The following is a 14,311-nucleotide window of genomic DNA, read 5'->3' as shown; positions in this document are numbered from 1 at the left end:
AGGAGTGTCCTGGTGAAGGAGGCAGAAGCTGCTTCACGCTCAATGACCTGTCCCTGAAAGTGGCGTAGTGTCACCTCAGCCATTACTCCCAAGCCCTCTCAGATTCAAGTAGGGGGACAGAGACCCCACTTCTCTCCATGGGACTGGGGTCAGCATCACTTTGTAAGAAGAGGGTGTAGGATGGGAGACATTGCTGCAGATGTCTTTGGAAATACCATCTGCTACAGTTGTGAGAGTTAGATGAGTAAACACAGGAAATGCCTAGAACAATGCCTAGGCATCATATATAAATAGTAGCTAGATAAAGCCAAGGGTGATTTTGACCATATGCAACTTATTCGTGAGGTGCTGACCTTAGGATGTGACTGCCACTATGGAAGCCAATCCACTGAATAGCAGCATTTCCCATTTGGGTGTTGAGGGATCTATAGGAGTTCACCAAACTGAGGCAAGTGGAAAGGCATTCTACACAGAAGAAATTAACTTTGCAAAAGTGTTGAGCTGGAAAAGGGAGTCCCTGGAGCAGGGACTTAGCTCCAGGTGGCAAGGCTGCCCTGAGGTGAGGAGGGAAGGAAGTGATTGGAAAGTGAGTTGTGGGCAGGTTGAAAAAAGTTTTGCGTGTAAGGTTTGTACTTAATCCTGTAGGTTCCAGGATGTCCTTCTGTTTCTCAGGCAGCAATATGAGAGGCTTGAGTACCATCATGAGGAAGCCATTTCTGAGGGCAAATCAACAGGATCTGGGGAGACACTGGACTTGGGGGTGTAGGGAGAGGTCAGGACTGATGGGGCTCACACCCAGGTGTTTGGCGCGGGTCATTTACATCAGTTTTGAATGTGATACACATACCTACCCTGGCTTGCTTTCCCTCCTCTTCCAGTATATTAGAAACTTCATGATTGTTCTGTGCTCAGATTGGCTCTTTGGTAGGGGAGGATGGAAGTGTAACTCCCTTGGCAGAGGGGTCTGGAGGAGCCTAGCAGGGCCGGTGTCCTCCTCCTCTGCCCCCAGCCCTGTCTGTGGAGAGTGGCTCCTGCTCTCTCACCCTCTCCTCTCCCAGCACCCCTCCCCACTCTGATCACAGCCTCAGAGTCCAAATGGAACAGGCCAGACTGTTCAGGTGGCTGTTGCCACATCTCCCTGAGCCCCTGCTCTGGAGCTCCGAGCGCCAGCCTGGAGCCCTGGCCCAGCCAAAGGCTTCACCCCTGGAGCAGGTGACTCTGAGCGAGGCCATGGCCCAGGTCCCTGTTTCCAGGATGTTTGTGTCCCTGTGGACCTGTCTTTGCACGGCTCCATGTACTTCTGGGAGCCTGTATACTTGCGCCAGTGTGCCCACTCGTGTCACCTGTGTCTGTCCGCGAATATGTGCCCTATGTCTTTTTGGATGTCTCTGTGTGTTCACATGTGTTTGCACAAGTATGAGGCAGTCCTCTTAGGCTCTCTCAGGGCCCCCATGGTATCTCCTCATAAATGGCAGCCAGGTTAGGGTACTCTGAAAGGGGCTAAGTGCAAGGAGGGGCCGAGCCAAGGTATAGCCCTTGCCCCTGGGGGCCTGTGGTCTGAGGGAAGATCCAGACCTCACCAATGTGGCAAACTCAGCAGAAATACAAGTTCCTAGATTTGAGAAACCTCTTTGGGACCCCTCATGCTGCACTTGGCCTCGGTGTTAGGGACCCAGGGTCAGATCAGACCCTGCCCCTACCTTCCAGAGCCAGCCCAGGCAGTCAGCTATGCAGTTGGACACTAGCGTGGCTGCTGAATGGATGGCTGTACAGGGCACATGAAAACAGGTGAAGGCATGCCCGGGCCTGCTGGAGAGTCAGGGAGGGCTTCCTACAGGAGGAGTTTGAGTGGTGACTACAGAGCTGTTTGGGGGATGAGAGGAAGGAGATGGAGAACAGAGCTGGGCTTGGCGTCAGATGGCACTGGAGGGTTTGAAGAAAAGAGAAATGGGGAGGGTGATCCTCATCTTCCAGGCCTGGAGGTTGGAGGGAATGGAGGTGCCTTGAAATGCATGGAAAGGAAGAGGAGTTCCCATTTGGCCACTGTGGGTGTGAGCTTCCTGTGGGATGTCCAGGTGCAGATGACCAGAGGGTTGCAGGATACTTGAGTCTTGAACTTGGTGCAGGCAGAGATGGGTGGTTGAAGACGTGGGGTGGATGATACTGCCAAGAAGGATGTGATGGGCAAGGGAGGGAAAGGGGGCTTAGGATTGAGAGCAGCAGCATTCAGGCCTGGGCAGAGAGAGGAGCCAGCGAAGGGGCTGGTGAGGTGGGGCCAGAAAGGGGGACAAACAACCCGGCAATCAGTGGCTGAGGATGGAGAAGTGCCCCATGGATTTACCCACACAGAAGCCATTGTTGAACTTGGTGGCAGCAGAGGGTAATGGGTTTTTCAGTGGGTAGGAGGAAGTGGAGATATGGGTGCAGACAACTCTCAGAAGTTTGGATGAGAAGGAAGGAGAGGAAGGGAGGAGAGCTGAGAAGGGGTGCAGGGGATGAACTGCATGAGCCCCAGGCCTGCTCACTGCTGACTGGAAGAAGCCAGAAGAGGAGAGAGGAGAGGCCAGAGAGAGGAGGGAGGGTGAAGTGGTCATCTAGACACCCGCCTAGTCCTCTGCCAGGGGCAGGGAGGGTGCCTGGAGGGGGTGGTGCTTTCTGGAGGAATGGCTGTGGAGGGCTGAGGGCGGGGGAGGTGCAGTGCTGTGCAGGTAGCCTTCAGTCCTGCCCTGACCTCTGCCAGTATTCACATCTGCAGGGTAGGGTGGTAGCAGCCACCCTGGGGTGTGGGGAGGATCCCAGGAGGCAGAAGCCCCACTAGCTCAGAGCATCCTCGTAAACGAGGTTCAGGTCAGGAGTTGAAGCTCAGGGCTGGGTGGGGTTGGCGTCTGGTGGTTTTTGCATCTTCAGTGCTCACCAAAGCTGTTTCGTAGACACTGCAAACAAGAAAGGCCTGGGACGGTCAGGACGTGGATGGCCTGCTTCCAAAGAGGCCACACCCAACCCCATCTCTGGGCCCAGCTCCCAATTACAGGGAAGTTCTTCCTTTGGGTCTAGCCTAAGTCTTTCCCGCTGTGTGTTCCCTTCTGGTGAACTTGTTCAACCCTGCTCCATGGAGCCAAGCCTATCAGCTGGCCACTTGGAGTGGCGGCCAGTATTTTTACAACTTGTTTTCATGAAGATGATTTGAAGTCTCCTTGCATTCCCAGAATGTCAGACCCGCCCTGATTCACAAGGATTGACCAAAACAGGGTCTGAGCCAACCAGAGGAATTTGAGGACTTAGTCATCCCCCTTGGATCATCTGCACATTCTTCTCCTTTCCTTCCAATTAAAAAAAAAAAAAAAAAAAAAAGGAAAAGAAGAAAGAAGGAAAGTTAGTCTAGATGACCAGATGACCAGGAAGGGACAGCGGCATTTGGGGATGTAAACCTGCTCAGATGATGCTGGCTGTGGACAAAGGGGTGGGGCCTGAGGGGAGGGGTCAGTGCTTGGCTTTGTACCTGGCAGACGTCAATTCAAGTGCATGTTCTGCTGCTTGCAAGATGGGGATCTTTCACAGGACACTTCATGTCTCTGAGCTTCAGTTTCCTCATCTCTGAAATGGAAACATTGATGGCACCCACCTGAGACACTTGAAGCAGACCTAGAAGCAGACCCTGAGACAAGGATTCGTGTGACAGTAATTCATTAGGAAGCTTCCCTGCTAAAGGAAACCTGCTAAGGGAATAGGAAATGTAGAAGCAGAAAGAGAAGGAGGAGAAGCAAGAGGCTATTTCCAGCCAAGTTCCATAGAAGGAACTTTGGCTTTGTCTTCCAGAGGGACACTGTAGGTCATACCCTAGGGCTGGCCCTCCGGGGGCAAAGATGCTGGAGAATTCATACCTCTCCTCCCTGAGTCAACAGATTATATGAGATAAAGCATGTAAGGTGCTGATTGCCCAGGACCTGGCACCAGCAAGTGACAGCTGTGAGAAAGGGGTGTGCAGAAGGGGGAATCCCAGGCTGTGTGGTCAGCAAGGGGCAGTGCCTTCTGAGACCCCCACTGTGCTCCACTGCTCCTCTAGCCCCAGGTCTTTCTCTGTCAGCTTCTAGAGGCAAAATCCCACAGAGCTCCCGCCCCCATTATTCTCCCAGATGACTTGGCTTTGGGCAATCTCTCCAACCAGTCCAGGTCCCTCCCAGCCCTAGAGGCCCTGCTGCCCTGCTGTAGTTCTCCCTCCCAGCCCACCCACCCAGCCCAGAGGGCATCGGTGACGAGTGGGAGGTGGGACAAGGCTTAAGGGCAGAGGTTAGTTCAAGGCCATGGAGGCACCAAATGCCCATAGAGGAAATCAAAGCCATTGTGGCCCATCCCCACCTGAGTTGAATTTGGCTTTTCTTCCCAGCCCACCCACTCTGTGTTTCCATAGAAGGTGCTCAGGGATCGCTTGGGGGAACTTGCGTTGGTCAACACATTCCAGGAACGAATAAACAGGTTGCCCTTCCTGGCTGTACTGACTAAATCCTGAGACTCTGACTATGTGACTCTCACTTTCACTGGTGATGTCAGCCTGGGTTAGCCCTCATGGGACCCACCCTTAACTCTCTGCTGTCCCCTGTGACATCACAAGAGATGTTACCCATGATCTGGCCTCCCCACTCAGGCCTCTGGGAGTCAACCTCCCCCTCCACCAACCCCCCCAACAGACCATGACAGGCCTGGGTGCTAGTCCACACTCTGTCACCTGCTGTGTGACCTTGGCCAAGTCACCTCCCATCTCTGAGCCTCAGTGCCCTATGTTTGTAACCAGTTTTGTATGTGCTCACCTAAAATCAGGAGATTGTAACATGGTGTTAATCCCTGCCTGACGCAGTGGCCACCCAGAAAGGTGAAGTGATTTGCTGGTGATCACACAGCAAAAGAGCAGAGAGGGCCAGGACCTGCTCCCAGCCCCACAGCCGGTTAAGTGAGCATCTTACTCTTTATCAGCTCTGCCCTGGCCCACTAATCCCTCTTTGATTCAGAACTTGAATTAAGCCCCCAGTGGTCAGGATGAACTGAGCCAGGCACCGAAGTGGTCAGTCACTGCTGCAAACTCATTAACTCATCTGATACGCATGTATTGAGTACCTATTGTATAAGAGGTTCTGTGCTCAGATAAGTACAGTTTTACTTTCACCAGGTTTAACGTACAAGCCACAGCAAAGGCCTGGGGCACCTGCAGGCGCCAAGAGAGAGGGTGCCCTTAGGGTGGTGGTCCCAGAGGAGAAAGTGGTCTAAAAAGTCCAGAGCCCCCTCACTGTCCAGGAGGCAGGCAGGGAGTGGCTAGGTTGGGGAGGAGAATGTCAGGAAAACAAGTTTGTTCACTCCTGGGTATTACTGCTGCCTGTGGTGGGTCCAGCACTGTGCCAGGCTGGGGATGAGGCTGGGAGACAACTTTGATCCACCATCAAAGCCTCCACCCCTTATGCGTCCTGCCGCCTCTGTTCACATGATGCGCTTGGTGTGTTTGTCTACACCTTTAGCTCATGGGCTTTTCCAGCAGGGGCTGCATCTGTCTGCTGGGCACACAGGAGAGCTCAGGAAATGTGCGTTGGTGACTAGATTTTTGGTGTCTAGACTGGCTTGGTAGTAAGAGTATGAATCCAAGAGACCCTAAACCCTCTCGAGCCTCTGTTTACCATCTATAAAAATATCTACTGCAGCCGGACATGGTGGCTCATGCCTGTAATCCTAGCACTTTGGGAGGCCAAGGTGGGCAGATCACTTAAGCTCAGGAGTTCAAGACCAGCCTAGGCAACATGTCAAAACCCCGTCTCTACAAAAAAAATACAAAAATTTGCCGGGTGTGGTGGCACATACCTATAGTCCTAGAGACTCAGGAGGCTGAGGCGGGAGGATTGTTTGAGCCTGGGAAGCGGAGGTTGCAGTGAGCCGTGATCATGCCACTGCACTCCAGCCTAAATAACAGAGCAAGACTCCGTCACAAAAAAAAAAAAAAAAAAAAGGAAAAAAAAAGAAAAATAGTCTGCAGCGGGAGGCTAAGAGGCGTAAGATAGCATACATAGAAACCTTGGCCTCGTACAGAGAGTATGTCCAGCCCTTGTAAATGTTGGGCAGTATTACAATAGATGAGCCCTCGGCACTGTGCCAGGCTGAGCAGGAAACATGAGGGAGATGGGGTCTGGCCCCTGTTACAGCCACTGCACACTGTACAATTTACACAGTCCTGTCACATCCGGCTCACTGGTTCTCCCTGTCATCCCAAGAGGGGATCTGGGCAGATCCCAGTGTCCCCATATGACATAGGAAGATGTTGACCTGCCTTCCAGTGGCTAAGCCAGGAAGAAAAGCCAGGTCTCCTGGCTCTCAGTCTCTTGCTCACTCCTCTGCTCCCCACCTCCTGAACTTGCTTCCTGCTCTCTAGAAGCTCTTTGTGAAAGATGCTAGGAAAGGCAGTGAGCAAGGAATGTGGAGATTTGCCAGCCCAGGTGTCAGGGGCTGAGGGTACATTGTGGTGGCTTTAGCCCAAAGTGGGTTACTGTGGCTAGTAGGTCCAGAGTAAGGGGGCAAGAGGAGAGGTGCAGGAGGGGGACAGACTGAGTGGGGGTGCAGAGGAGGAGGAAAATAGCTGTGGGCTACGGGTCACCATGACCACTGCCCAACTGGATGGCAGGGGGCTACTAGCCTGGTGCAGCAGAGGCTGCTGGGCCCTCCCAGCCTACCCGGCTCCCTTTCCAGGGGGATGGAAGACCCTGGGCACCCTGGCTCCCCTGCAAGGTGCTGTTGGAGCTGAAGGGACTTTAAGGAGACAGGGTCTGTGGGAGAGGCCGGTCAAGTTGTGGTCACTGCCCCTGAGGAAATTTGAGTGCTTACTGCCCTGGAAATACAGCCCCATGCACAAGGCATAAGCATAAGGACCTTCCATGTGGAAAGCACTTGTAAAAGGCAAACTGGGGAAGGCAGGGCTGGCTGGCAGACAAGCAGTTGCTCACAGATGTGAAGTCACCAGCACAGGGGGCCTAGGCCCCACTACATGAGAGGTGGTGGGTGGAGAGTGGACCGGCCTCTCCTAAATTTGGATAACTGAGAGCAAAAATACAAATAGAGATCCATGTATCTTTGTCAGATATTTGAAGGTTGTAAAGCAAGCCAGGAGGCTGTTAAATAAAATAGATTTGATTTTCCCTCCTTCCCTCCTTGACAAATATACCTTCACAATGTACACTGAAATATGTACATTGTGTACATATATACATTGTGTAAAGTTTAGTTTTATTTGACTGTGAGTGATAAAATATCAAGAATGTCTGAATTTAATTATTGCACATCTCTGAGTATATTGTTGTTAAGCTGATGATGTTCAGATATAAATAATAAGACTTAACAATTCTTTTTTTTCTTTTTTTGAGACAGAGTCTCATTCTGTCACCCAGGCTGGAGTGCAGTGTGGCACGATCTCAGCTCACTGCAACCTCTGCTTCCCAGGTTCAAGTGATTCTCCTTCCTCAGCCTCCTGAGTAGCTAGGATTATATTGAATATATATTCAAATTATATATATATAATTAAATTCAGACATATATATATAGTGTGTGTGTGTGTGTGCATGTGTGACAGAGTGACAGCTCTGTCACTCAGGCTGAAGTGCAGTGGGTGTAATCTTGGCTCACTGCAACCTCTGCCTTCTGGGTTCAAGCGACTCTCCTGGCTCAGCCTCCCAAGTAGCTGAGACTACAGGCACGTGCCATCACACCCAGCTAATTTTTTGTATTTTTAGTAGAGATGGGGTTTCATCATGTTAGCCAAGATGGTCTCGATCTCCTGACCTTGTGATCTGCCCGCCTCGGTCTCCCAAAGTGCTAGGATTACAGACGTGAGCCACCGTGTCCAGCCTATATATATATTTTGTTGTTGTTGTTGTTGTTGAGATGGAGTCTCACTCTGTTGCCCAGGCTGGAGTGCAGTGGCATGATGGTAGTGCACTGCAACCTCTGCCTCCCTGATTCAAGCGATTCTCCTGCCTCAGCCTCCTGAATAGCTGAGATTACAGGTGCATGCCACCACGCCAGCTATTTTTTTTATGTTTAGTAGAGACGGGATTTCACCATGTTGGCCAGGCTGGTCTCGAACTCCTGACCTCAGGTGATCTGCCTGCCTAGGCCCTCAAAGTGCTGGGATTACAAGCGTGAGCCACCGCATCTGGCCATCAAATTTTATATACTTTAAATACAATCACTTTTACTTTTAGTCTTTTAGATTATTGCCATCAACAGAACACAAGTGATGAAAATCTTGATTATAACAATATAATTAGTGATCTTGCTAAAGTAAAGATTTTATGGAATAAATAAAAATGAACTGTGGCCACATGCAGTGGCTTACACCTGTAATCTCAGCACTGAGGCTGAGGCTGAGGCTGAGGCAGGCAGATCACTTGAGGTCAGGAGTTTGAGACCAGCCTGGCCAACATGGTGAAACCCCATCTCTTCTAAAAATATAAAAATAGTTGGGCGTGGTGGCACATGCCTGTAATCCCAGCCACTTGGGAGGCTGAGGCAGGAAAATAACTTGAACCTGGGAGGCGGAGGTTGCAGTGAATCAAGATCTTACCACTGCACTCCAGCCTTCCAGCCTGGGTGACAGAGCGAGACTCTGTCTCAAAAAAAAATAGTAAACGAATGTAAATATAAACATAGGAAAATTTATTTTATGTTTTCAAGAGTGTTTTTATTCCATAAAATCATCTGTTAAAATTAAAACAATACCCATCACAATTAATGATCAGATTTTTAAATAAAATCTTTAAATAGACATGAAATATTAATTCAATTCTTGAAAATTTTATAGAAATGAAACTATTCACAGTTCTAGTATTCAATGACCATCTAGTTGCAAATTTAAAGAATTAATACCAGACTTCATGTTACATTAATGTGAGTAATGTGAGTTGCAGAATATTGTAAGATGTTCCTCAGCCACCTTGTGCATTTTTGTGAATATCACACTAATTCATGAGTACTTTTAGAACCACAAATTGGAGCAGGAAGAAATGCCAAAATAAAGGATGCACAGCAAGACCGGAATAGAGATGCTTGCTTATGCAAGAAACTGGTGCTCGCTGCTGTCTGGGAGGAAGGCTTTGACAAGCTAACTTGTCTCCCTCTTATATATTTTTGCCACTCAGGCCCCCCCGCTGCACTCCTCCCCCAAGCAGCATCCATCTCCCTCCTCAGCAGCAACACGACCCATAGACCTTCACAGCATCTTAACAGAATCACCTTTTGTTCTTCAAGTTCAAGAAATGGAGAGGCCTGGCATGGTAGCATGCCTGTAGTCCCAGCTACTCAGGAGGCTGAGGTGGGAGGGTTGCTTGAGTCCGGGAGTTCAAGCCTGTAGTATGCCATGATTTGCCTTAGAATAGCCACTGCACTCCAGCCTGGGCAGCATAGTGAGACCCAGGCCGCAACTCATGCCTTAAAAAAATAAAAAAATAAAAAACAGAGAAGAGTTTAACTAGGGCCTTAGAGGTGTAAGTCAGGAGCGAATGTTTAGGATTACAGGTCACGAGTGTAACGTGACAGAGGCTCCTGTGTACTCTAATGAATTTATTTGTGAGTGTGTGTGTATGTGTGTGTGTGTGTGATGTGTGGGGGCCCCTTTTCCCTGTCTAAGAGTGTTCGGGGGTTGGGTCTTCTTGCCAATAAAGAGTTCTCTATCTTACAATGAACAATAGACAAATGATAGATCTTACACTGTAGCTAGAGTTTTATATCTAGGTATCTTAATTCACTCGTTCATTTCACTCATGTGCATTTGTTCATTCATTTAAAACCCTATATTTGCAAGGTGCAGTGGCTCATACCTATAATCCCAGCACTTTGGGAGGCCAAGGCGGGTGGATCATCTGAGGTCAGAAGTTCAAGACCAGCCTGGCCAACATGGTGAAACCCCGTCTCTACTAAAAATACAAAAATTAGCTGGGCGTGGTGTGTGTCTGTAATCGCAGCTACTCGGGAGGCTGAGGCAAGAGAATCAGTTGAACCCGAGAGGCGGAGGTTGCAGCAAGCCGAGATTGCACCATTGCATTCTAACCTGGGCAACAAGAGCGAAACTCTGTCTCAAAAATAAAATAAAACCCTATATTCACCTGCTCCAACCCTTCATTTCATGTAGACTACCAGGTTATAGCAGTCTTTTAGTGCAGTCGATGATCCTATGAATGAGGATCAGAGAGGGTACTGATGTACCTAAGACACATAGCCAGTCCACAGCAGAAAAGTCCTCAGGCCAGGCAGCAAAAAGTGGAGGGTGAGTCCCAAGTTTGAATGTCAGGTAAAATCTGAGTAGATATTGCTGTGTCCCAATCAGCTTCCCTTCCTTCACCAGCTTCCACTACTAAGCCATCTGCTCCAGGGCACTGGGGGGATCCTGCAGGGGTTTTCTGCTTGAAGAGCCACTTCCTGTTTGGGGCCGAGCACTTCCTTCAGGTGACTCACAGGCTCCCATTGGCCCCGTGCTGGGAAGGCAAGGTGGGGGTGGAGCCAGACCCGGGCGTGTCACCCTCTACCCGAGACCCCAGCTGGGTGACCTGACACAGGGCAGTGGGCACAGGCTGGAGGTAGGAGGAGGGGAATGGCAGGAGGATGTGAGACCATTCTGCCTCACCCAGCCTGGTGGGCAGGATGGAGAGAGGACAGAGTGGGGATGGGGGTGGCCTCTGCGTCCAGCCAACCCCACAGGTAGTTTCCAGGGCAGCTGTGGGCCCAGGTAAGGCTGACAGCAGAGCTGAGAACCCTGGGGAGACTCTGCGGTACTTTCCTTCCTGACAGGCAGTAAGGTGTGGTGGAAGGAGCACTGGGATGGAGTCATGGACTTGTATTTCTCACACTGGTGAGAAATTTCTGGTGGTCATTTCAGTTTTCTGCCCCTCTCTGGACCTCAATATCCATGTCTGTCTGATGGGGGGAGGGACTTGATGGCTGTGACATTTTGTGCAGCTTGTAGGTTTGAGCTTGAATTCTGGCTCTGCCGCCTTGCTGAGTGTGTTCACTTCTCAGAACCTCCATTTCAAAATCTGAAATAAGGGAGGGGCTTGATGGCTATGACATTTTGTGCAGCTTGTAGGTTTGAGCTTGAATTCTGGCTCTGCCGCCTTGCTGAGTGTGTTCACTTCTCAGAACCTCCATTTCAAAATCTGAAATAAGTCACTTTAAGTGTTTTACATATGGTAACTAATTTAATCCCCACATTGACCCTATGGGGTAGGTTTTATTAGTAGTAGTATTTTATACCTAAGGAGATTGAGGCACAGAAAGGTTAAGTAATTTGCCCAAGGTTACACAGTAAGAGCCAAGATTCTAACTTGTGTAGTTTGACTCCAGGTCCCATGCTCTTGACTTGTTCTGGCCTTGCTACTCAAATTGTGGTCCAGGGACCTGCAGCATCAGCGTCACCTGGGAGCTTATCAGAAATGCAGAATCTCAGGCCCCAGCCTAGACTTAACTGAGTCAGACTGCATTTTAACAAGTTCCCTAGGTTTCCAAGGTCCAAGGCCCCAGGAAATATAAATAGACCATGGCTTCTCAAACATTAAAGTTTAGAGGAGAAGCCGCTGGTCTATTTATATTTCCTCTGCCACTTAGGCCTTAGGATCATTGTAGGGGGTAGAGGAAATAAGTATGTTTTATAAACTGTAAAGTGCTGTACATTCAGGGCACTGTGAGAAACCTGGAGGTGCAGAGGGGCAGGCCTGGGAGTGTCTCAAGTGCTGGTCTCTCGGTGGCTGTCATTTCCGAGCTGTCTCTGAGTCCAGCTCTGTCCACCTCTGGTTCACACACAGAGGTGTGTGTTTGGTTATGTGTTTCTTGCTGGTGTGTGGCTCTAGAATCCAGTTGGGTTGGGGAGAGTTGTTATATTGGCACCAGGAGGCTCAGGTCCCAGCCCTGGCTCTGCCTCTATGTGATGTAGGTAGACCTCCGTCCTTGAAGCCTCAGTGTCCCTAGTAGACAAGGTGTTAGCATCCTCGGAAGCCTGCAATGCTGGCCTGCAGTCTCCTCCTCACCTCTCCTGGCCCCTCTGCTTCCCGTGGCCTGTCGGCACCATCTCTTTTCCCAGTTCCTGGGTGGGGGGTTGCCCTGCTGGCTGCAGGAGCTGGTGATGGGGGAGGTGGTGCATGAGTCAGAGCTCAGGCATGTAATTGTGGTGCCCCAGATCCCACCTCCGGGCTACCGTCCTTCCCTTAGCGGCTGCTTTAGAAGAACAGCTGGTTTGGCAGCTACCTCAGAGAAGCAGGTCCCTGGGCAGCGTGAAAGGGCCTCTGCCCCCAGGGTGGCTGGGCTTTGGATCCTGGGTCCGTGGGTCCTGGAGGGGCAGGAGTGGTTCAGGAAACAGGTTGTCTGGGTCTGGGCCTGGGGCTGGTTTGTGGGCAGCATGCGTGGAGGTGGATTTCATGTGCCGGGTTTCATGGCTGGGGATTAGATCACGTATGTCCTGTCAGCCCATCCACCAGCTTTGTGGCTTCCCCAGGGCAGGGACTCGGTGTCACCCATCACTGGGCCCCACACCCAGCACAGGGAGGGAACAGGATAGGTGCTCACTAAGGGTCGAGTGGGATAGTAGAAGGCAGGATGGACTGATGAATGAACTCACTGGATTTATCCCCTTGTCTTCTCAGCTCTCCCAGTGAAGTGATATCACCACCTCTGTGGACAAGACACCTCCAGGAGCCCAGCTCACAGCCACTGGTATCTTCTTCCAGGTAAAGAAAAAAGGAGGGAGGGAGAAAGGAGTTCAAGACAGGCTGCAGAGGGCAGCTGACTGGGTTCTTACACAATGTCCACCTCCCCCATGGGGGCAGCACTCTACAGTTTATGAAAAAGGCATAAATGGGATTATTGTCCCATTTTATGGACAGGAAAAAACTGAAGCTCTGAGTAGACTTGTCTCTTGCTTAGTACAGTGTTCCAGGTACTTGTCTGAAAGCCCATGAGGCTCATGCCATGGTTATCCCCGCTTTATAGATAAGGAAGCTGAGGTATAAAGGCATTTAGAAACTTGCGCCATTAAATACATGGTAGAGCTGGGTTTCAAACCCAGGCAGGTCGCCGGGCATGGTGGCACGCACCTGTAGTCCCAGCTACTTGGGAGGCTGAGGCAGGAAGATTGCCTGAGCCCAGGAGTTCGAGCTGCAGTGAGCTATGATTGTGCCACTACACTCCAGCCTGGGTGACAGAGTGAGACTGTGTCTCTAAAAAAAAGTTAAATGAAAACCCAGGCAGGCTGACCTCTTCACAAACCCTGTGATTTACTGCCTCTCAAGAGCCCAGCATTAAACTAAGTTTCCTTAACCTCCAATCTGAGGGTTGAATGGGCTTCCAACTCCAGAGAAGATTTATATTTTAAAAGAGAATCCTAGAGAAAGTGATGCTTCCTCCAAAGGAATGAATGACAAATAGTGGATTTGGAGGCCTTATATCATGGAATTGGCATGAACCTTCAAGGTGGGCCAGCCAGCTCCTGGGACTTTCTTCCTCAGCATTCGAGCAAGCTCGGTTTTCATTGGTCACCAAGGCGAAAGCTGGACATTTGAAGGAAAGGAGGAAAAGTTTAGGCCCCAGGTTCTCGGACCTGCCTGGAAGCAGAGAGACTGCTGCTCTTTGCAGAAGACTGTGAAGAGTAGTGATGTTCATGACAGTGATGAAATTAGTATCCTGTGCTAGATCTGAGGTCATCTTACACTAGATATGGTATAGAAATGTGCAAATGGATATCAGAAGTTTAAGAAAAATTTGTGAGAGAAAAGTACCTAATTGAGTCTTTTTTTTTTTGTTAGTAACTTAATTTTTTTTTCTGTAAATTGGGAAAAGGCTAATTATTATTCAGAGGCAGAATTCAGGCTTTCAGAAGTGGCTCTGCAGTTGTGAGGTGTAAGATGCTTTGATTGGTTCTTTTTTGCCTTCTGTCTCGCATTTAACCAGCTTTTTGACTGACAACTAAATAGGTACCTCCCTGGTGCCAGGTCCAGTGCAGGGGACATAGGTCCCCTATACAGTGACTCTTCTAGCAAGGACAGGGCCTGGCATATCTTGTGTCCCCATCACCAGGTGTGGGGCTGCAGACACTATAGGTCTTCAGAAAAGCTTGGGCAAGTGGATCAGAAGTCTGAACCTGGAGAAGCTCTCAGTCTGGTGGGCGAGGCAGCCACGGAAGCAGATAATTACAGCGCACTGAGGCCTGTGATCATTCTCAGGAGCTCTGCCAGATGATGTGAGCACAAAAAGGAGGAGGCAGTGGGCTTTTGTTGGGGGGAAGTAGCCTAAGCTTTGTACAGGG

General features: G+C 50.0%; 1 protein-coding gene across 5 annotated transcripts in view; it reads left to right on the top strand.

Annotated features, from left to right (window-relative positions):
* GDPD5 (glycerophosphodiester phosphodiesterase domain containing 5) overlaps positions 1-14,311 on the top strand; it is a 92,148-nt gene that overhangs the window by 23,223 nt on the left and 54,614 nt on the right. For all 5 annotated transcript variants that reach the window (XR_010127598.1, XM_054440223.2, XM_063671222.1 and 2 more), the window contains exon 2: positions 12,654-12,737. The gene's annotated coding sequence lies outside the window, so the exon portion shown is untranslated. The remainder of the gene's footprint in view (positions 1-12,653; positions 12,738-14,311) is intronic.

The sequence above is a fragment of the Pongo pygmaeus genome, chromosome 9 (assembly GCF_028885625.2).
Source record: "Pongo pygmaeus isolate AG05252 chromosome 9, NHGRI_mPonPyg2-v2.0_pri, whole genome shotgun sequence".
NCBI lineage: Eukaryota > Metazoa > Chordata > Mammalia > Primates > Hominidae > Pongo > Pongo pygmaeus.
The sequence above is the reverse complement of the archived record's forward strand: the minus strand, read 5'-3'. Positions and strand labels throughout refer to the sequence as shown.